General features: G+C 34.8%; 1 protein-coding gene and 1 non-coding gene across 4 annotated transcripts in view; one reads left to right on the forward strand and one right to left on the reverse strand.

Annotated features, from left to right (window-relative positions):
* The window catches only part of LRRTM4 (leucine rich repeat transmembrane neuronal 4), a 679,468-nt gene that overhangs the window by 434,598 nt on the left and 222,484 nt on the right, over positions 1-22,386 (forward strand). The window lies entirely within an intron of this gene.
* Positions 15,271-15,377, reverse strand: LOC138400371 (U6 spliceosomal RNA). Its single transcript, XR_011236267.1, has one exon. It is a non-coding gene; the product is annotated as a U6 spliceosomal RNA (small nuclear RNA).

Raw genomic sequence — 22,386 nt, forward strand, 5'->3', positions numbered from 1 at the left:
ACTCAAGCATGTGTATGAGGATCCCTAAGACTCCTGCAACAGTGGACCAAGTCCAAGGCCATACTTTAATCTGAGTATTCCCAGGGCTTTGTTTTGAGAAGGTTTGAAATACAATTAAGAAGGAGAATGCAGGCCGGGCGCGGTGGCTCACGCCTGTAATCCTAGCACTCTGGGAGGCTGAGGTGGGCGGATCGTTTGAGCTCAGGAGTTCGAGACCAGCCTCAGCAAGAGCGAGACCCCATCTCTACTAAAAATAGAAAGAAATTATATAGACAGCTAAAAATATATATAGAAAAAATTAGCCGGGCATGGTGGCGCATGCCTGTAGTCCCAGCTACTGGGGAGGCTGAGACAGGAGGATCCCTTGAGCTCAGGAGTTTGAGGTTGCTGTGAGCTAGGCTGACGCCACGGCACTCACTCTAGCCTGGGCAACAGAGTGAGACTCTGTCTAAAAAAAAAAAAAGAAGGAGAATGCAAAAAAAATCTCTTAGAATATTTACATCAATAGTCATCAACATCTTGGAAATTCAGATAGACACCTAAGAAAGCACCAATACTAGAAACTGGATAGTGTCTAAACTTTGATAGAGTGCAAAGAACAATTTTTGAAAATGTTGCTAACAGGAATGTATGCTGATAAAAATTTTCTGACAGATTATTTATCATTACTTATTAAAGATTGAAAGATTGTCAATAATCTTTAGCTTAGAAATAATCTTTTAAGATTTTACTACAAGGAAATAATGAGGTTTTTGTTAATAGCTGTATTTGACTTACATAATTTTATTTCATAGCATATCAAATTGTTATCAAGAAGTCATCCTTTTTGTTTTTATTGTTCATTAGCTTTTTAAAGATGTATTAATAGATTTTTTCTTTTTCTTATCTTCTATCAATTGGGAGAGTATAAATCCTGTTTTAAGCATTTATATTCATCATCTTTAAGATTTTATAAATTTACATTTAAATTCTAAATATTGTAATAAAAAAACCTCCTCCTTACTTTCAATGAATATTTATATTTTTATCATTTTTTGGGGGGGTGAAATCTGTAATATTTGACTCACAGTGTTCAGTGTTTCACATGAAATTTCTTTAGTAAAATAAAATGAGATTTTTGAAAAGAAAATGAAATTTGAATTCAGGATTGTTTTGTGGACATACTTACAAATTCCTCATACTAAACTCTACATATTAATTATTGTAACAGTCACTGCTAGACTTTTTGTACAATAATATTACAATCCTTGAGTTATTCATTTTAATCCTCTCATTTTACTTAATGTGTGTTTTTTGTTTTTTGTGGGTTTTTTTGGCATGTGTCTCTAGGATTCTTCATCAACACTGTAACCTGTCTTACCTTACGGATTTTGCTTCATTATTCTTGGTCTCTTCTATTGTTTCAAGGTAGAGGATGATTCCTTTTACATAGAAATAAATCTTTCTTCTGCTCAAGAATTCTTTGTGTTATTACATCTTTGGTTATCACTTGTTTAGCATTTATTTCCTCTCTTTTTCAGGAATTCTAATCACCATACTTTGGATTTTTATTTTCTGTTCTCCTTATCAAATAATCTCTTTTAGAGTTTTCATCTCTGGCATTCACCTCTAAATCCTGGGCTTATGAACTTGCCCACTAAAACATAGACTCTGCTATCTGCATGGATGACTCTGATTTGGTTGCTAATGAATATTTCAATTCTACGGTTTTCATCTTATATTTTAATTTTTCCCTATATCACCATCTGCTTTTTTATTGTGTCCATTTCTCAGTCTTTCTTTTAATCAACATTAGAATCATTTTTGTTCCATCTTTCATATTTTCCCTTGTTTTCAGAATTTATGTTTTCCTCATTCTCATTGACATTACAGAGAAGATGAGTTGAGAGTATTGTTTCCCCTATCGCCTTTCAGTCTTGCCCCATAGAATCTAATATCCAAGTGAAATTTTTGAAGATGTAGTCATATGGATGATGCCTTTTCATATCTTTAAATTCCCTTAGACTTTTCCAGAAGTGTTTTAAAGGAGTGGGGGAAGGTTAGAAAGTTGATCTCAACTCAACATTTTCCTGGAAATCCTCTGATTAATGTTTTTAAGTGGTTTCTGACACTTGATTTCCATTCACACTTTTGGCTCCTGATGTTCTGCTTCTGTATCACTGAACACGAGCCAACTTTCTTAATCTACGTACCTTTCATTTCTGAATGAGTCATATGCTACTTTTTGATTTCTCTTCCGTTTTCAAATCTTGCTTTAGACTACAGATTTGAGTATATTTGCCTTTACTTTTCCCAGGCTAATGCTAAACTCTTTGAGCTAACATTCCTTTTATCCAGGCAGAGTCTAATAGAGGTAGCAGCAGGAATAATTGCTGATATATTTTAATTTGAGCAAAGCCTAATCAAAGCTTATATGCCTGTGGAGTGAAAGATCATGAGTTAGCTTTTTATATTTTTACATTATTCCAAGTTTGTCTTTTTTTTTTTTTAATTTGGAAACAGTTACTAAAAATGAGAAAAAGGTATAGTAAGCAGTTAAAATGTTTCACCATTAATTTTATGGATAATTTTTATTCTGGCTTTGAGAAGTATAGCTGCTTCTCAAGTAGGACTGTAGTGAATGCATTCTTTTGGATATTGAAAATATAATACATTAAAATCAGCCATGAATGAATTGTGCAAACATGCTATAATTAATGCAATGCACATCATAATTCTAAAGTCTTGATATTTGTAATGTTGCCCTTACATGCTATTTAAAAGAAAAACACTCAATAAAAGATCGGTCTAGATAGAATGCTCCTTTAGACAATTCATTACTAACTATAAACATTTAGAAGGCTCTTAGTGATTCAGAAAGCATATTATGCACTTAGGGCTGATAGCACTCTGATAGGATTGGTATAGTCATGCCATTTGTTAAAATATTAAAATGCTTCTACACTGGTTGGTAAATAGTTTTTACCATGAGGCCCCTGCAATGGCTACCTGCACCACCACCCCACTGCAACCACCTGGCTATCCAGATTAGGAGCACTTAAATGTTCCTAAACCTTTTAATCACTGATGCATGCATGTACTGCAAATTAATTTTGGCACACTGTTACTATTCAGTCTACTACATAGGCTATTTTAAAAGGCATTTATGTCTTCCTTCTTATATTCAATTCATCTTCTCCACTTTTATAACCTTTAAAAAAGCAATTCTCAGATTAAGGCATCCATTTCCCTATTAAAAATTGAACCTTATTCTTACATAGTGCTTCCCTTGGTATGAGAAGCATGGGAATAAAAAGCAGTGATTTTACATTGCCTGTGTCAGAAGAGGAACTTTGCAGCTAGTGGTGGAGACAGTCCGTATATAACGTAGAGGAAAAGGCAAGGAAGGAGTGGCACTGGGGAAGTATGGAATGTGGCACTTTAGGGGTTATCATAATCTCAGAAGGTCCTTGTAATACGGCAAGTATCAGAAGACAAAGGGGATGGTGGGGCAACTCAGGATTGTCACAGAATTCCAACTACCGGAAAAGAGTTTTTTTTCCTTATCTTTAATTCAGTTATACTGTATATTTTCATTCAGAATAACATTTCCTGGAACATCTTACTAAATATTCAGGAACACATTTAATACTTATTTGCATTGTATTTATAGATATTGACGTCTTCTTTTGAATACTTGTGTATTCCTACAGTCCAACATCGTGGGTTTCCTCAAAAATATAATTTCAGACATAAAATTTTAAAATAGTCTTTGAGTGAATACATGTTTGTATTTGTGTGTGACATGCAAACAAAAATGCAAATAATACTTATTGCCTTCCAAACTGTACTTTTTATATGACAATAAACTGCTTTTCAGGCTTTGAGGAAGTATTTACATATAGTTAAGATAGAGTCTGATATCAAAATTTTAAAAGTTCACCTATCACTTTGGTTGTAATCATGCAATATAATACAAAAAGTGATTAAACTCACTGATGTGATAATTTAGATTTTTTTGTTAGTGCACTTGTGGGACAACTACTCCTATAATTATTATACTGATTACAAACCAAACATTTAGGATTTGAAATGCAGTTGATTCTCAGTTTCACCTTTCAAGCTGCATAAGGTGTTTAATTTCTCTGACCCTCATTTTCTTTACCTGTGAAGTCAGAAAAAATATAATATCTACCTCCTAGGGTTTTAGCGAGGATTGATTGAGATGATGCATGTAAAGTGCTTCAAACAGCCCCTAGAACATAAATGGTCACTATGATTATCCTTGTTGTAATAAATCAAAAGACTCTTTTCCTTGTAATGCTAATTACTAGAGAGCATTCCAAAGAGTATGCTCTTGTGTCATTAAATCCCTAGTAAAACTACTTACCCAAGGCAAAGAAAATAAAATTTTGTTTTAGTCAATGTTTGTAATGCATGACTTTATTTTAGAGCTATGAATTCATTGTTCTTCCATTGCACATACTATATATCAATTTAAGCAGGAGACATGTGCAGACATGCCCCATGGCTTGTTTTTTAGCAAGATAATTAATCAGTATTTGGGAGGAGTGGTCATTGACTTCAGTTTCTTTGGAATACTGACTTAACTAGGATCTTCTGCTGGATTTATGTGGCAATGGTTGTTGATGAAATGAGATCTAAAATAAGAAGTAAAAGAAAGAAGAATTATGTACCTTGTGCATGCAGTAGGGTGGGATGGAAGTAGTTAAGGTTTTGTTGTATTGTTTTTCTCTAGGTCAACATTCTTCAGAAGTTCCATATCTATCTGATCTATTTTTTTCTCGTCACCACCTCACCCTGACCCTTTCCCTATAGTCACTCACTAAGCCATTGTGAAACTGAGAAGAGGGAACAGACTCAGTCTTTCTGACACCCAATATTGCCCAAGTTATGAAAGACATGATCTGTTGAAATATTGATATCATATATTTGCATTCTGATTATTCAGGGAAAAATAAACATAGATTTAGAATATTAATAAGAGGAAGAAAGAAAAGAGGTAGGAGAAAGAGGAGAAGGAGGGGAGGGAGAAAGAGGAAGTGGAAGAATCTTTGTCATTTCTAAGAACTGCATTGCAGGAAATAAGAAGAGATTAATGCTTATCCATCAAGGAGTGGGGACAAGGTTTCCGTTACATCTCAGTACACACAAGACCTCCTCCTAGATTTTTCCTATGCTTACTAGGGATAGAAAGGCTGTGCTACTCAAGTAGAAAAGATTAGATATTGTGATAAACAGCAAAAGAGAAGAATTGGATCTTGTAGTCATAAATCAACCTACTTCAAAGGGATTATTTGAAAAGATTACTGATAACATATATTTGAAAGAGCTCACAGTATTTTTCCATCACAATTCAAAGTAAGTGTGAAAATATAAATGCTTTGAGTAATTGAAAGTCTTAGAATTTCAAAAATATGGATTAAGAGTCTTTTTCACTGTATTTGAAACAGAAGGCAATAATTTCTCAAACTGATGACTATTGGTGAAAATTCAAAAATATTACCCACTTACATTATCAATCAAGAAGCTCATTACATTTGAAACAAGATGTAATACTAACTGGCTTTCCAAACATCCTCAGGGAAACAATGTGCTAGATTCAGTGCTTAAAATATGTTTTCATTACTGGAATTCCTACTATCTATTTTTATAAGTATATAAAATATGGCCGTTCTATATTTTTCAGAGTGGTTCACATATATCATCTCATTTAATTCTGAAATAAGAAAATGTTAAGTGAGTAAAATAGATATTATCACTCCCTCGAAGACAAAAATATTCTAAAAACAAAATGCAAAGAGGTATAAGAACTTACTAGCAGTTACCCAACTCATTAATAATAAATGAATTTTCCCCTTTTTCTTTTCTGTTGTCTTTTTTTTTTTAACCTATATTTTCTTATTCTTTTATTGACTCTTTGAAACTAGAGACATGCATTTGTAAGGTAGGCTGCTGGAATATTATTTAGCCATAATAAAGAAGGAGACCTGCCATTTGTGACAAGATCGATGAACCTGGAGGACATTATGCTAAGTGAAATATTCCAGACACAGAAGGACAAATACTGCATGATCTCACTTATATGTGAAATCTAAAATAGTCAAATTCATGGAGACAGATAGTAGAACAGTGGGTACTAGGGACTGAGGAGGTGGGGGAAATTGGGAGATGTTCGTCAAAAGATAAGCATTTTCAGTTATAAGGTGAACAAGTTCTGGAGATCTAAGGTATAGCATGCGTGGGATGGATGTGTTCATTTGGTTGTGGCAATCATTACACAATGTATTCATGTATAAAATCATCACATTATGCACCTTAAATATATACAAATAACTTATGGCATTAGTAATTGCATTGATTATCTATTGCTGCATAAGCATGCTGAAAATCCAGAAGCTTCAAAAAAATTATATTTTTCTTGATTTTGTGGGTTGGAAAAGTTTCCTAATTTTACCTGTGCGACTGCATTCAACTGGTAGTTTGGTTAAAGGCCGGGCTTAGCTGGGATGGCTGGGATAACTGGGGATCTCTCTTCATGTGATCTTTCACACGTAGCACAAAATGTGTGACCATTTCTTCACATAGTGACAGCTGGCAAGCTCAGATGCATAATCACTTATCATGTTATCATATCTTTGCTTGTATCCTGTGGGTTAATGTCCCTTTGGCCAAAATAGGTAACATGGACAAGTCCATAGTTAATGTGAAAAGGCATTACCTTAATGCATAGATGACAGATGAAGTGATCCATTGGGCGCCACTAATGTAACACTTCCTCCTGGTCTGTGCTCTAGCTCCAGTGATGCATATCCCTGTAAAAATGAAAATATACCTCTATGACCACAATTTTCTCCCCATTTCTCCCACCCCCTCAGTCCCTAGTAACCGCTGTTCTACTCTTTGTCTCCATAACTTTTTAGATTCCACACATAAGTGAGATCATACAATATTTGTCCTTCTGTGGCTGGCATATTTCACTTAGCACAATGTCCTCCAAGGACCTGGCGTATGTCTGTAAAATATACGCATGCCCTCTCAGCACCCCCAATATCTTATCCCATCATAGCATTCATCTTGAAGTTCACGATCTTGTTCCCTGTGTCAGTTCTAGATATAGGTAAGGCTTCTTCCCTGCAGTTCCTTTAGTGTGTTCCTTTTGTTCTAAGGACCCACAACCTAAAAAGACATGTCATACACCTTTGAACTCCCAACATACAATGTTGAGACACATATAGGATAACTGCAGTAGAAACTCCCATTCAAAAATCCAAATAATGAGAGTCAGTCACTGGTGCACAATAATTCTGAAAACAGTTTGGTATATGTGGTCAGGACTCTCTAATCCAAGGGCAGAAAATATTCCTTGGTTAGAGTCTGGTTGTCCTCCTTGGAAGTACTATTCTCAAATCCTTTGTCCTTGTTGACTTGATTTATGGACGTAAGCTGTGAGATATCTTTCCTTTTCTATAAGAAATGGCCAGTGTTTGAAGCAGGGTATCTTCTCAGGCTGCTCATCATAGAAAATTATGAGCATAGAGGTATCTTTTCATTTTGAACTGTCTCTGCTGCCTCTTTTAGTTTGACCTATTACCATTTCCTTAAAAACATTGTGGGTTTCATATACATGTAATTGGTATTTACACCTTGCCCAAGAAGCCATACCTACAATTATTTTTGAAATAGACCTCTTTATATTTTGGGCAGAGGGTTATGGAGAGAATGGAAGCCATTTTGTGTAGCTGATGGAGTCTACTAAGTGCTTACATAAATCTTTCTAAGATATTAACAGAGGCTCTTAAAATTATACTATTAATAGATTTAATCCTGTGAGGCTGTTTCTTACTTTGAGAATCTTTTGCTATCTAGAAATATTGGAGAAAATGCAAGTTTCTTTGCAAATCAAGCTGTTCTGTACCTTCTATATTTCCTATTAATACTACTTGTAAACTGAAATTTTCTACCTTAGTTCATCTTTCTCTTCCCTTACTTTATAATATATAGCAAAAAGAAGCAAATTTATAATATTCAGCCTAAAAATTTCCTTAAATTCATAATTCATTAAACATATTGTATGTTTTTCAAGTAACCCAGGAAAGATGGATTGCCAATTTCTTCACTGCTAAAAACACAGACCATCATTTTATACAACTTCTAATAACAATTTATTTACTTCCTTTCTAGCCTCCACTAACATTTTGTCTACCCTCCTTCCAACCTTCCCCAACAGACTCCTGACCATTTTTCTAGCCTTTTCCCACTAAGTGATACCAAAGCCAGTGTTACATGTTTTTATGTTTTTATTATATTAAAGCCCCACTTCTAATAAAATTTTCTGGTTCAGTTATCTATTGCTGCATAATGAGTACCATTAATGTAATAATCTGTTATTATAACCAAGTTTGTCTCTCCTAAAATTGATTTAGATATATCAAAAACAAGAAGTTGGCTTTATCTGCAACTGATATAATTTTCATCACTGGGTTAGCAGTGTTAATAAATGCTAACCTTTTTTAAGCAATTACTCTGTGCCAGGCCTTGTGCTAAGGATTTAAATTCATTTTCTCATTGTATATTCACAACAGCTCCTTCAGTGAGATTTATAATATTACTTAACTGGTATGGTAACTAAAGCTTAGGTTTGCAACCTTCCCAAGGTCACATAGAGAGTAAGAAATTCGAGATTTAAACCTTACTATTCTGATCTCAGAGACAGCAATCTTAAATACCATGCAGTGTTGCCTATAACGTTGCATACTTAACTAAGGCCTTCCAGAGTGTAATAATGGCAAGGGATGTCAATAAGCAGAGTCGATACACTCTGTCTTCTTTTTTGTAGAGGAGGAACAAGCTTAGTATCCAATAGTATGTTCTTGAATAAATCCCATTTTGTCAAACTCAATATTATCCATTTGTTAGTGGAGCTATATTCTTACTCTCCAAAACAAGTCTAAAAACTGAGTTTCCATATTTCATTCAAGAAGTTTTTCGCATAACGCTGTGAAATGAACAGCAGATTGGGGCCTTCCAACGTGTGAGATTTGGGATTGGAGCTGCAAATTCACTGAATTTCTGTTACAAGGTATTTCTCCCTTTTTCTTTAGAGACTGAGATGGTGGGATAAATGAAAATGATCAAAATTTAAAATATTCAAAGAAATTATGCTTTACCGCATTCAACCACCAAGTTTAAAATTAGATCAAAATATTGCTATACCTTAGCAGCTCTTTGGAACTTGATTTCATGAAAGAGAAATAATAATAATTGACATTACAATGGTTTATAGGCAAATTATAAGTTTTGAACTTCATCAAGGGACTGAAACATTTTTAAAGGGCTTTAAACTTTGCTCTGACAATTGTATTTTCCTATTTAGTTAGAAAGCTTTCTGAGTTATGGCTAACCTTCAGCCTAACTTCTAAACTACTAGCAACTCAGAAATAAACTTCAAGAAAGAAAGATATACATATTTCCTGTCATAATCAAAATCTAATAATTCTGGAAATTGTCCTAGAAGCTGTTGTTAGCATAAGGAATGGAGACTGTTGGTTTCTGCCTTCTGCTCAGAGGAATACTATCAGAAATCTGAGTCAACAGCCATCATGTGTTAATCCATACACAGCAGTGGAGTGCAAAGGTTATCCAGACACAGATATGATATGGCAGCTACATGGTTTGTTCTCTGAAAGGATGTAAATGAGAAAATCCCCGCCATCAACAAACAAAAGAACCCTTAGGAGTCCTTCTGGTATCAAACAGGGCTTTATACCACTCCTGTTCCCTTTTCTCCTGCTCACAGTCAGAAAAAGAGTAAGGACAAAAAACAAAAGCATTTGAGAGCTCAGAACTCTGTGGTTAAGTGAAATGCACTTTTGAAGAAAGAAAAAAAAGTATTTTTCTTTAGGGGACCTATTTTCCATCGCATAACAGACATTAAATGTTTGAAATGGAAACTAGATTTCAAAAACATCAAAATGCAAAGTAGATCTTTCAATTGTTTCTTATACTAAAAAATCCGTATGCCATATCTACAAATAAGAAATCAAGTACATATTGACCTAAACATGATATAGATGAACCAGATATTTAGATTTACATTAATTGTATACAAAATATATTTATATATTATGTGATTAGGATTATGATTATGTCTTATCTTTTTTGAGCTAACATTTTCTGTTTTAAATAAAGACATTTCCCAATATATACTTTTTGCATGATTATGAAAACTTGTTAAATATAAGTTAATTGGATTCTCATATTAAAAAACCTTGTAAAAAGCTAAATTAATCAAATGATGAGATGAGGAGACTATTCACATGGTCATTCTTAAAATTACCTTTTTACCCTCCAACCTCCATTTATTTTTCCTTTTAGATATTTTAATAACTAGATGGTGTGGAAAGGAACAGGAGGAGAGGAGTTATTTATACAGACCATGTATTTGGTTTAAGTAGCCCATGGCCATGTCTAAGTCTAATCAAATTGTCCTTACTGGTTGGAAATTTCATTTCTGCAGATGGTACACCAGCACATGAGAGATGGGGACACTGCTTTTAGGTAGCTTTGGCAAATGTTCTCTTTCCCTATATTTACCAGAACTTAGAAGGAACAGCCAATGGAGGGGATATATTAAGAAGAACACTTTTCTCAAAATTAAAAAGAAAAAATAAAGGAGAAAGGGAATGTGTAAGACCAATAAGGATGGTATTTGTTCTACAAAAGGAGTTTCCAGGATATTATTTTTAGTAGATCATTCACAAGTATATTTAGTAAAATGGAATTTAATTTAAATGTGGCTTTTAGAGAATACATGCATTCCCTAACGTGGCAAGATGGCAGAGCAAAAGGAGAGCAGACCTTAGTTAAAATCTCATTTCTGCCTTGAATACGACACTTTATTTCTGTGGCCTCAGTGTCCTCATCTATGATGATACTTATCCCAGAGAATTCTTTGCTGATGACACTTAAGGGATATCAAACAAAGGGCAAGGTGCCTACAACCCCGTGTTGTTTCTCTTCCCTCAGGCTTTTAAAATGAATAACACCCAATGTATTTTAGCTGAGTGTTATTGAAAGGAAGCATGGAGTGTGAATATTTTGCTACTATGAAATAAAGAAAACAAGATCTGACCCTAATTACAGTCAAACAGAGTACTACTACACATTTCTCTGCTGACTATGTCTCCTTTATTAAAAAAAAAAAAAGTCAATAAAGTATCATTTCAAATCTCCAATTGGCCTTGGTTCCTAATCAGCTTCTGCAGCCAGAGGCAGCAAATGTTGAACAAGGCAATAGGTGAGAATGTGAGGTTCCCAGAAATAGAAAGTGTAATTCTAATATGTAATTCACTAGAGGAAACACTTCAAGGCCTCCATTTATCATTTCTGAGTGGGAACCTCTATCGGGAGAAGTTTATTTGCATGTTCAGGGGAAAAATGTTCTGTCTCTCTTCAGAAACAGGTACCTAGCAAAGAGGATATAAGGCAATACATGCGATCCAGTTTCAAATGGATAGGGAAACCTTTTCAGCTAGTAAAGCGCATCAACGTGATTGTAATACTTCCCAGCCTTTGAGGTATCATGTCAAAAAATCTTAGCTCTTAGTTACCCCGACCCGTTTGATGAATTTGAATTTGTATTTATTAATTAGAGCTTGTTTTCTTTTCCCCATCTTCCTCATTCTTCCCTCGTCATCCACAAAGCAAGAGTTGGTTGGCATGTGTAGCAATCACCTTGGTACTTCTGTTTCTCTGACATTTTAGATATAGTACTCACAGATATTTTCTGAGAGTTTCAAATTTCTAGTTTTTTTTCTTTCTTCCCTATGCATTTCATGCATTCACTAGGCAGATGAGTGTCTTATGGTCATTTATTCCCTACTTTGAAATGACATCCTATGGCAACGTTCCTTGTAAAAAGCAACACATCCTCCCTGCATCAGTCAGGAAAGTAGAACCAGAAGGAGATAAAGAGATAGATTGTGAGGAGTTGGCTCACGTGATTGTAAGGACTAGCAGGCCATTCTGAAATCTACAGGGTATACTGTCTGGAAGGGCAGACTAAAGCTCTGTGCACAAGAAAAGTGGCTACCACAGAAATTCTTTTCATCAGGGAAGCCTCAGCTCTGGTTTTAAGGTTTTTCAACTGATCTAATCAGACCTACCCTGATTATCCAAGACTCTCTCCTTGCCAATTGATTATGAACTTTAATCACATCAACAAAATAACTTCACAGCATATCTAAATTGGTGTTTCTTGCATAACTAGAAATAGTAGGCTAGCCAAGTTGACACATCAAAAAACCATCACACTCTCCAAATAAAAAAGCTCCTTGAAAGAAATGAAAAGCCAATTATGGTAAAACTATCCTATGATATATTCTATAATCATTATTATATAGTCATTAAAGGTAATATTTATAAGACCTTTTTATAAAAGGGCACAAATGCTTCTTCTGCAATGTTATAAGGAAAAGAAATAGCCAATCATATAAATAGTGTTTATGTAAAAGTTCTTAGATGGAAGAGGGGCAGGAGATGATTCATATTAATAGGATGAGATTGTCTTATTTGTGTTCTGTACATTTCAAATATTTCAGTGGGCAGCTATTCTTTTTATAATAAATTAATATTTAATTTATAAGTAGAATATGCACTCATCGATATGAGTGCATCATCCTATATTCTAAACATATGTGTATTGACACTCAGTCAATCCCTTGACCACGTGCCTTTGTCTGGTTTTTATTGTTTCTTTTGAATTTGGCCTTCTCAGCCTTGTTTGCTTTCATGTACTTTTTTCCATCCACTCCCTCCATCCAGCCCTGCTTATCCGTAGCCTGTAAAGGGAACAAGCAAAAGCTGTTCATGTTCATACACACTATGCAAGCTTGATCATACTGATCACACTTCCTAGTCATGTTCATACCACAGAGCAGAGAATTCACTCGCTTTGATTCCCATATGGGGGAAAGAAAAAAGTAAGTTTATTTTCCACAAGGAACCTAATCCTATCTTTAAACGCCCTTCAGAAGGGGCATGATGATCCTCATTTTACGCATAGGAAACTGAGGCACTGAGAAGTTAAGTAACCTGTCCAACTGAAGGAACAGACTCTTCCCACTTTAAATTGCCTTTTTATGGGTTAACGTGATCTTTTGGGGGGTAAACCTATAATTATTTAAAATTTCCATTTTTTACCTGAGTTGTTTATACAAAAGTGTTCCTCCAGCTCTTCTCTCCAGGAGATTATGTAAATGTATTGCCAAGATGGTTATCACTATTGGCTTTAGGGGTGAGCATTGATCTCTGCCTTTGTTGCTACCATTGATGACAAGCCAGAGGCTACTGTAACTCACATTCTATTTTCTCAGCACAGGCTGTCAGGGCAAGATCTGGGCTATATGCCCATTGATCCTGAAAATCCTACTCACTTTAATTTTTAACAGTGTTTCAGGTCCTCTTGGGCCTGGCTGTGACTTCTGTTTGACTTCCAGTATTCCCAGCAATGCTCATGGCAAGGCCATTGTTCTCTCACAGTGGTGATCACACAGGCAAGCTTGCATCCCAGAAACATCCTTTGTATACTACCCAGGAGCTGAGGGAGAAAGGCAGACACTTTGTCTGGCTCTGCCTTTGCCCAAACATGTCACAACAGCACATCTGCTCTATGCAGCCAGCGGACAGCAACAGAAAAAAACTGGAATCAAGGCACACATCTGCTTTATGCTTCTACCTCAAGTGCTCTGAATGGTTCTACCTCTTCCCTTTGAGAGTCAACCCAAACCTGGGTGAGTGAAGATCTTTGTGCAATGATCTGTCTCAATGGGAAAGCTGAAAGAAAAAAAAAGAAAACAAGAATCATGGAAAGTAGAGGGAAGGTTATTCATTCACTTGTGCTATCATTCATTCATTCATCATATCTTTTATGCTGTATTCTATATAATTCTATCACAATTAAGAGTATACTCTGAATTTGTATTTTCCTTGGTGGGATGTGCCATAAGCCTACTAGTCATTTATATGGTATATGCCCATTATATAGTTATTAATGGCATTATGGATAGTAATTACAAATAGGTATTAAGCATCTGTGGTAGCTTAGGTTTAATCATGAAAGCAATACTTGTTTGAATTAGTAATCTTATCTGCTTATGTTATCTTATTTTTTTTCAGTTGTATTGTGTTAGATCTTTGAAAACCAGAGTCCTCGTTTTTGCTAAATTGCTACATAATCACATGATTTAGAGGGTCACTCAATTCATGTTTCTGGGTATCAGTTAGTTATCTGGAGATTCAATTGACAACTTGAAAAGTCATTTTTAGTTCTAAAAGCCTATGATACTTTTACTTTAAAAATTCCATTAGAACTTTGACTTCAAATGCAATAACACTCATCAATCCTGCCTGGGCTCTGCAGGTGGTTCTTTATAACCTTCAGTATATCTGCAGTTGAATGATTTAGTGTTGGTGTATATCGTTTCGAATTAAAGAAAAAGGAGAAGAAGAAATGGGAAGAAGGAAATATACCAATACAAACTCTATAGGCATTAATTTTGCAGTGTTAGAATGGGTTATGTGCTACAAGAGGTTTCATGAGAACTTCTGTTTCAAACCCCTGTGTTGTAATATTGATTTTCAAAGAATAATTATTATTCGTAGAAATAATAATGTTATTTGGAAATAATAATTATTTCCAAAGAATAATTGCAGTTTTGACAGCACTTGGAAATACCTGAGTAACCTTCCCCACATGCCTATGGGGCATTTATACTGTATCAATTTACTGTATACTGTACAATATACTGTACTGTAACTACATTTCTCAGAATTCATTCCCTGAATGGTTTTAGGTCTGCATTGGCCACAAACAACATTTTGCATGAAGTTTGGAAGACAGAAGTAAAGCAGTAGCCATATCTTTATGCTTCAAAGTTCTATGCAGGGCTTCAAATACTGTGGCATCTGGCACATGTCGTCACTCATTTGTTAGCTTACTTTGTAAGTATAGGGTAACATCTGAACTTGTAGCTTCCTCACCTTCCACCGATTCTCTTCTTCTGGCAACTTCCAGTTCTGAACTGCATGAGTGGTCAGGTCCCTGGTGAAGGGCATCAGCCTCTCCTATGGGACATGACATCTAGGTTGGAGATGGTGAGAAACACGTGTGTTCAGTTTGTCCTCCTGTTTCACTTTTTCCTCATGCTTTCCCACAAAATATCTTCTTCTCCAGTTGCCAGTCTGGCTGATGTTTATTTTTATTTATTTATTTATTTTTATGTTTTTATCTTTTGGGGGGTCATCCTTGTGCAGGGGCCATGCTAATCTTCTCTGTATTGTTCCAATTTTAGTATATGTGCTGCCAAAGCGAGCACTTGGCTGACCTTTAGAGACATCAGATTCAAAAAGAAGCACAGAACTTAAATCTTGCATATCTTCCTTTCTTTCTGTTTTGATAGTTATGTAAGATTTAATCCGAATAATAAATCCCTTATTCTAGCTCTATTCTGTCCAGTGTGATAGCCACTAGCATATTCAGTACTTAAGGTTAGTCTGAATTGAATGTGCTATGAGTATAAAATATACTCTAGATTTCAAAAATTTAGTGTGAAAAAAGGAAAATTGATAATATTACATGTGATTATATGTTGAAATAATATTTTTTAAAATATTATTTTAGAGAAAATACATTAAAATTAATTTTCTTTTTTGATTTTTAAATATGACTACTGGAAAAATTAAATTACATACACAGCTTACATTTGTGGCTCGCATTATATTCCTACTAGATAGGGCTGTTCTAGATTTCTCATAGTAGTTCTCATTCTCTGATCAAAAGCTAAATATCTTTAATATCCCTTGTTCCCTATAGAGATGAATATTACAGAAAGTCCTCAAATGATATTTAATTGTTCAATTCTATTTGAATGTTGTTTTTCATATGGTCGTGCTGTAAGAATGGTGAAGTATAATAACATTCTCTTCCATGGTCTCCCCCAAACAATCAATCTCAACTTAGAAAATTGTCTGTGGATAAGTCTTTAGTTGACTATATCGTTCTGAATAGTGGATTCATTAATTTATTTATTCATTCAACAAATATTCTCCAAGTACCACCTTAAGTATCAGTTACTCTTCTAGGTACTGGTTGGAGGGAAGGAGGCAGATATAGTTTTGAATATGATACAAAAGCATTCTGCTCTGTATGAAATCAGTGTGTCAAAGAGATATCTTCACTCTCATGTTATTGCAGCGCTATTCACAAGAGCCGAGGTATGGAATCAACCTAAGTGTTCATCAACTGATGAATGGATAAAGAAAATGTGGTATATATACACAATGAAGTTTTAGTCAGTCTAAAACAAAGAAGGAAATCTTTTCATTTGCAGCAACATGGATCGACCTGGAGAACATTATGTTAAGCAAAAGAAGCCAGGCACAGAAATACGAATATCATACAATCTCATTTATACATGGAGTGTAAAAGATGAAATGCATAGAAACAGAGAGTGAAATGGTGGTTAGCAGAGGCTGGGGGATGGAAGGAATGGGAAAATGGTACTCACAGGATAAAAAAATTTCAGTTAGACAGGAGGAACAGGTTCAAGAGAATTATTATTGTGTTCATCATGGTAACTACAGGTAATAATGTTATATATTTGAGAATTGCTAAGAGAGTAGATTTTAAATATTCTCACCACAAAAAAATAAGTACATGAGGTAATATGTATGGTTAAATAGCTTGCCATTCCACAATGTACACATATATCAAAACATGATGTTTTATACTATAAATATATTCAATTTTACCTTGTTAATTTAAAAAAATAAAATTAAATAATTAAGTAATTTTTAAAAAATAGGGGGCCCTACCTTGATGGAATTTTGAGTTTAACAGTGGAAGGCAGATGATAAATTCTCCTGAGCAAAATAAGGAAGAATAATATGATAGTGACTTGAAAAGGTTTTTTTAATATGATTTGGAAAATGGTCATTTCTTTTCCAAAGTATTAGGAGATGTAAATTTATATTGTAATGAAAGGAATTAATTTATTGATAGAAAAAGTTTACTTAGTACAATAAATAACTTGAAGCAACAAGGAGGAAATTATGGAAAACTGACTATAGAAGAGGAGTTGACTGCTGTTGATAATTAGGATGTGGCTACTCGGATGACAGAACTGGCATGTTCAAGTTTAGTGTTAAAAATGCAAGGCTAAAAAAAAAAAAAAAAAAAAAAAAAAAAAAATGCAAGGCTTACCAGAGTCTTAACTTCATTTTTAATTCTAGACAGAAAGTAGAGGATCAATTACAGTTTTATGAGCAAGCATGAAGGAATCATACCTCTTGGTGCTTTTAAATGTATGTCTTAATATTTAATGTGTCCATAAGATGCTTTGAAGGATGTAGTTTATACAATTAGAACATTTAAGAGGGATGAGTCATAGCTCATGAATCATGTTTGTAATCTCTTTTGAAATTCAAAATCATTAGCAGACTTTCAAAATGCATGTTCAAGTTCCAAGGAAAATGTGAGAGGACAAACCTCTCATCATAAAGAAAATAATATCATGAACATGTTTCAGAGAAAAATAGTATTTCTTATAGACTTCGGTGATAAAAATCGTACGTAATTGCAAGAAAAGAAATTCACTGGATCTGACATTTTTCCTTTGGGTTGGTCTATGAGTTTTCTGTGAATGGTGTCAGCTTTCTACTTGTGCCGAAAACATTCAGCAGTTCAGTGCCAAAGTGGTTTTGACAAACTTTTTCATTGTTGCCAATTCTCGTGGTGGTGTGCTCTCAGCATTTGCCTTTGAATTTCAAATGGTTATAAAACTCCAGGGGTTCACACTCTGTGAATGAAACAAGACAAGAAGATGTCAGCAAAACTGTTTAGCTGCATTTCATCATTTTTTTTTTTTTCCTTCTTGGCTCCAGTGTGGCTTGAGACCTGGCATACTGTATGATACAGTAAAGTGTTAGACAGAAAGTGCTAACCCAGTCAGAAACAGTGAATCCTACAAGGCAAAAGTAATAAGCTACTAGAAAGGCATTGCTGACGCCTTGTCATGCCTTCAGGCCTAGAAAACAATTATAAAAATGGTACATTTGGAAATCACTGAGTCCCAGGCAGAAGCAATAAATTGACTGAGTTAATGTGCATGATTTGACTACTGATAGAAGCATGAGCTAGATGGCAAATACACCTCAACAAGAAACATAAGAGTTTAGTCTGTATCCAGATGTTATTCAAATACACAACTGTTAGGCATTGCATTGCCAACATTTAGTGAATTTAATCCTTTCAGCCCCTACATTATTTATTTCATGGTGACAACAGCAGCAACCTCATTCAAAAGTTTAACCAATATCACATCAGTGGTGAAATCACACTGCTTACAGTTACGCTAGTTTTTTAAATACAGCTAAATTATTTCAAACATGTTGAGGAATCTGATTCATATTTTCTATAATAGCACCATGATTCTGCTTTTAGGAATTCTACCTGAGTCCAAGAAAAATGTAATATAGATTATATTAGACAATTACAAGGGAAACTAGGGTTAAAGGTTTTACATGTCAGCTTTCATTTAAGATGTTGGGATAAACATAAATGTGTGTACCACCAATTTAAGTAGGTTTCTTGTAGTTATGAGGACTTAAACATAAAGATTGTCATTGGAGATGACATTAATATACATTAATACCACAGCACATCTGAGGTTTTCATTTATTTCCTTTTTTTGTTTTCTGCTTCATCAGTGCATCTGGTCAAACATGATAAGTGGTTGACTAAACAACAGGATTCTACAATTGCTCACTTTTGTGTGGTTTACGTTTTCCTTCTGTATTTCAATTTGCTGCAGTGAAGATTAATACCTTAGATAATATATCTGGAATGCGGTAAAAGTGTGTATTTTCAGTGAATGACTCAATTCATTGAAGGAACAATGAAGCTATATGAATGCTCTCTTGGATGTAGGACAAAAATCACTTAACCTCTGTCGTGTCTTTTGTAGGATGGTGTAGGTTATGGAGTTGCACTCAGCAGCTGATTTCAGGAGAGTAATTAGGAAAAGAGCCAATTTTCTATTCACCGAACTCTTTCTGAAGCAGAATAAAAGACATACAGCCTTTCTTTTCCACTGCCCCATTGCAAAAGTCTGTAAATGCTTTGCTTTATCCTGTTCCCTTAAGAGACTCTTGAATGGTGAGATTTAGTTGCAAAAATATACAATAATATGCCAGCCAAACGTACAATTTATTAACATACTCATGTTGCCATTTTAGTGGCAAGGACCATGGCAGATAAACACTTTCTCAGACCTCTTAATCAATTTTTCCTTGGCCTTCTTATAGATGGAAATGCCTATTTCTATTTATAGACTTTCATTGCTTTTCAAATATATTGTTTCACATGGGAAAAGAATTTGATCATACAGACAATATATCTCAGCTGATTTTACATGCATGAGTGCTATCTTCATATTGATCTTTTTAAATTGCTATCATATTTTGTGCTGTGTCTAAAGGCACTCAGTGTTTTTTTTTAATATAATATACAAGGGAGCCTTGATGTTCACCTCCTCTTTTCACTAACAATCCTCTGTATTTCTTAGTCTTACTTCTCTTAAATAACAGAATAGCTGATGTGTACACATTCCATCTTGTAGGTGCAAAAACATCTTAGTCTCCTTTATTTTTTGTAAGAAATGTTCTAATTCTCTTGAGTTTTCAGTTTTCTCAGCTTTTCCAAGTTAAAGCTGGATCTTTGTTTTTACTTCAAAATATTCCTAAAAAAGGTAATTAAAATGGTAAAAAAATAAATAAAAACACAACTGTGTGATTCAATCCTAGTAGGGTGGGTATTCTTCGAACAAATTTTACCCTTTGTCCTTCTCAAATCTGCACGCAAGGGGAAGTTTGCATGGGCATGTTTGGCCAGAGACACATATGGTGCAACTAGAGGACTTTGGTCCTCTAGACCTTTACTGGTCTACACAGGGGCCAGGTGGGCCTGGCCTCTTCTTTTTGAGTCAGGCTCTGGTGTCCACTGAAGGTTGGTTGGTCTTGCCTGTTTCTTGTGAGTGACTTGTTGCCACCTGACATAAGACCAGTGGCAAGAGATCCAATTTTATAGTTTCTGTATTCCAATCCCAGACCTTTCTAGTCTACCAATTCTGTTACCATATTTCATGACCCCCCAAAGTCTAGGAAACCTCAGTTTATTTTGACATCATGTTGGTTCCTGCAGGCTCTGGGAGGCTGCTCTTCAGACCAACAATTTACACATCTTCCTTAGCTCTAACCCCTCCATACCTCAGAATGCCACGTAGAATACAGGACTTTGCTAAGGACAATTGTTGTTGGTACTAATGTTATAATTTTCTTGTCTTTCCTCTATCCTATTGACTAAAATAAAATTCTCTGGAAGCTCTACTGTTGGAAATATAATATTCTTGGTAATATTTCTCAACCATTTTTTTTTTTTTACCATGGCCCAGGGAATATCTCTTTGATATTTGATCTAGTAAAAATGAACTTTGGAACTTAGAAAAATTTTGTTTTCAGCATGGCCTAGGCATAAAATTATTGTAATTCTTTGGGTTCCCAAAATATTAAGTTTGAGATTAAAAATGACCAGTAAGTCTTTTATTCTAGGCCATATTGTCTCCCCTTGAAGGAATGAATGCCTTAGGAGCTACAAATTCTCAAAAGAGCATGATTGAAAAGGAAACACACATATATGAGAAAACACTTAAAATATATATCATTTGGGGGGTTTGACCTATTTATTCATTTAACCGTTTGGATTCTGGATTACAGACTACCCAGATCTGGCTTCTCTGTTTACCATGTAATTATAAGCCTTACCTACTCTCTTTGTGCCTCAATTTCTGTGTGTGTAAAATAAGGACAATAATAGTATTCATGTAATCACACACAAAGATATTATTAGTAAATGAGCTAATTAATTGTAAATGAGCTAATGCTTATGAAGTGTTTAGAATTCTTCCTGGCATATTATATGCTCTCTATATAAGTAGTTAATAATATCAATAATGACAATGGTAATAATAGGCAAATAAGATAAAAAGTTTAGTTACTAAAACACACACACAGACAAAATTCCATCAACAGGAAGAAAATAACATAAATAAGAACATAAAAATATGAAGTTGAAGCCTAAGGGAATTTCGGAGCAGAGAAATTGGATATATTCCTTTATTGCAAAATAACGATTAGACATAAAAAAACAAATTAAAAAATAAATAAAAATTAAACTGAGTACCCACTATGTCAAGTCTATTCTAGGTATTGGGATTACCACTGTAAACAAAATAAGTTTCTTGTTCTAAGTAGCATAAATTCTTGGTGTGTGCAAGAAGGCTACCAAACAAGTAAAAGTGAATAGAACAAATTAAAATATTGATAAGTACTCCAAAATATAAGCTAAATAAATAATACAGGTTAATGTGATGAAAAGTACAGATGGGAGAGGTAGAGATTAGATGCCATATTCCAGGGGGCACTTCTGAAAAGGGGCCTTTTAAGCAGAGACCAGAATGATGAGAAGAAGCCAGTCTTGGGAGGATGTGAGAGCAAAGACACCAAGGGAACATCAAGGGGAGAGAGAGAATGAGCTCAGTGTTTCCAAGAATCACAAAGGGCTCTGTAGAGTGAAGCCTTGGGCACTTAAGCAGAAGAGTGACAGATCTGTTTTATGTTTTTAAAGGAAAGCTTTAGCTGCTATGAAAAGAATAGATCGCATGGGGCTAGTGTGGATGCAGGTATACTACGTAGGAGGAAATAGTCATAGTTCAAATGAGTGATCGTGTCAGCTTGGACAAAATCAGCAATAGTGGTAATGGAGAGAAAGACCTACATATCATGAATCTTAAAAATGAATTTTGGCATTTGCTTAGGAACTGCATGCAGGAAAAAATGAGCCGCTCCAGCCAAGAGTTGGACATCTACCACACTTCTGTCATTAGCACATAGTTTTTCCATGTTCTCTTTTATACATGAGTAGAACCACAACTTTCACTAGTTGTTGAGTTGCTTTGGGGTCCCCAGATTCTGGTGGATCTTATACTGGCCAGCAAATTGACTCTAAAAGGCTACTGAAAAGGGAAACTAATATATACATTTGAAAAGAGGCTAATTATACATTTGAAAACAGGACTCACAATGTTATTCGAGAATAACACCAAGTGTGACATTGAAGATGTGAAAACCATCATGATGTTGATTCTAAGACAGTAAAATTTTGAGTGTACATTTTATACATTGTGTAGAAAAAATCAATCAAGCACCATCAATATAAACCTTTACTGAAAATGCCAAGCATGAAAAGGCTCCAAGTGAACATTCTAACTT

This window comes from Eulemur rufifrons, chromosome 19, assembly GCF_041146395.1.
Source record: "Eulemur rufifrons isolate Redbay chromosome 19, OSU_ERuf_1, whole genome shotgun sequence".
Taxonomy (NCBI): domain Eukaryota; kingdom Metazoa; phylum Chordata; class Mammalia; order Primates; family Lemuridae; genus Eulemur; species Eulemur rufifrons.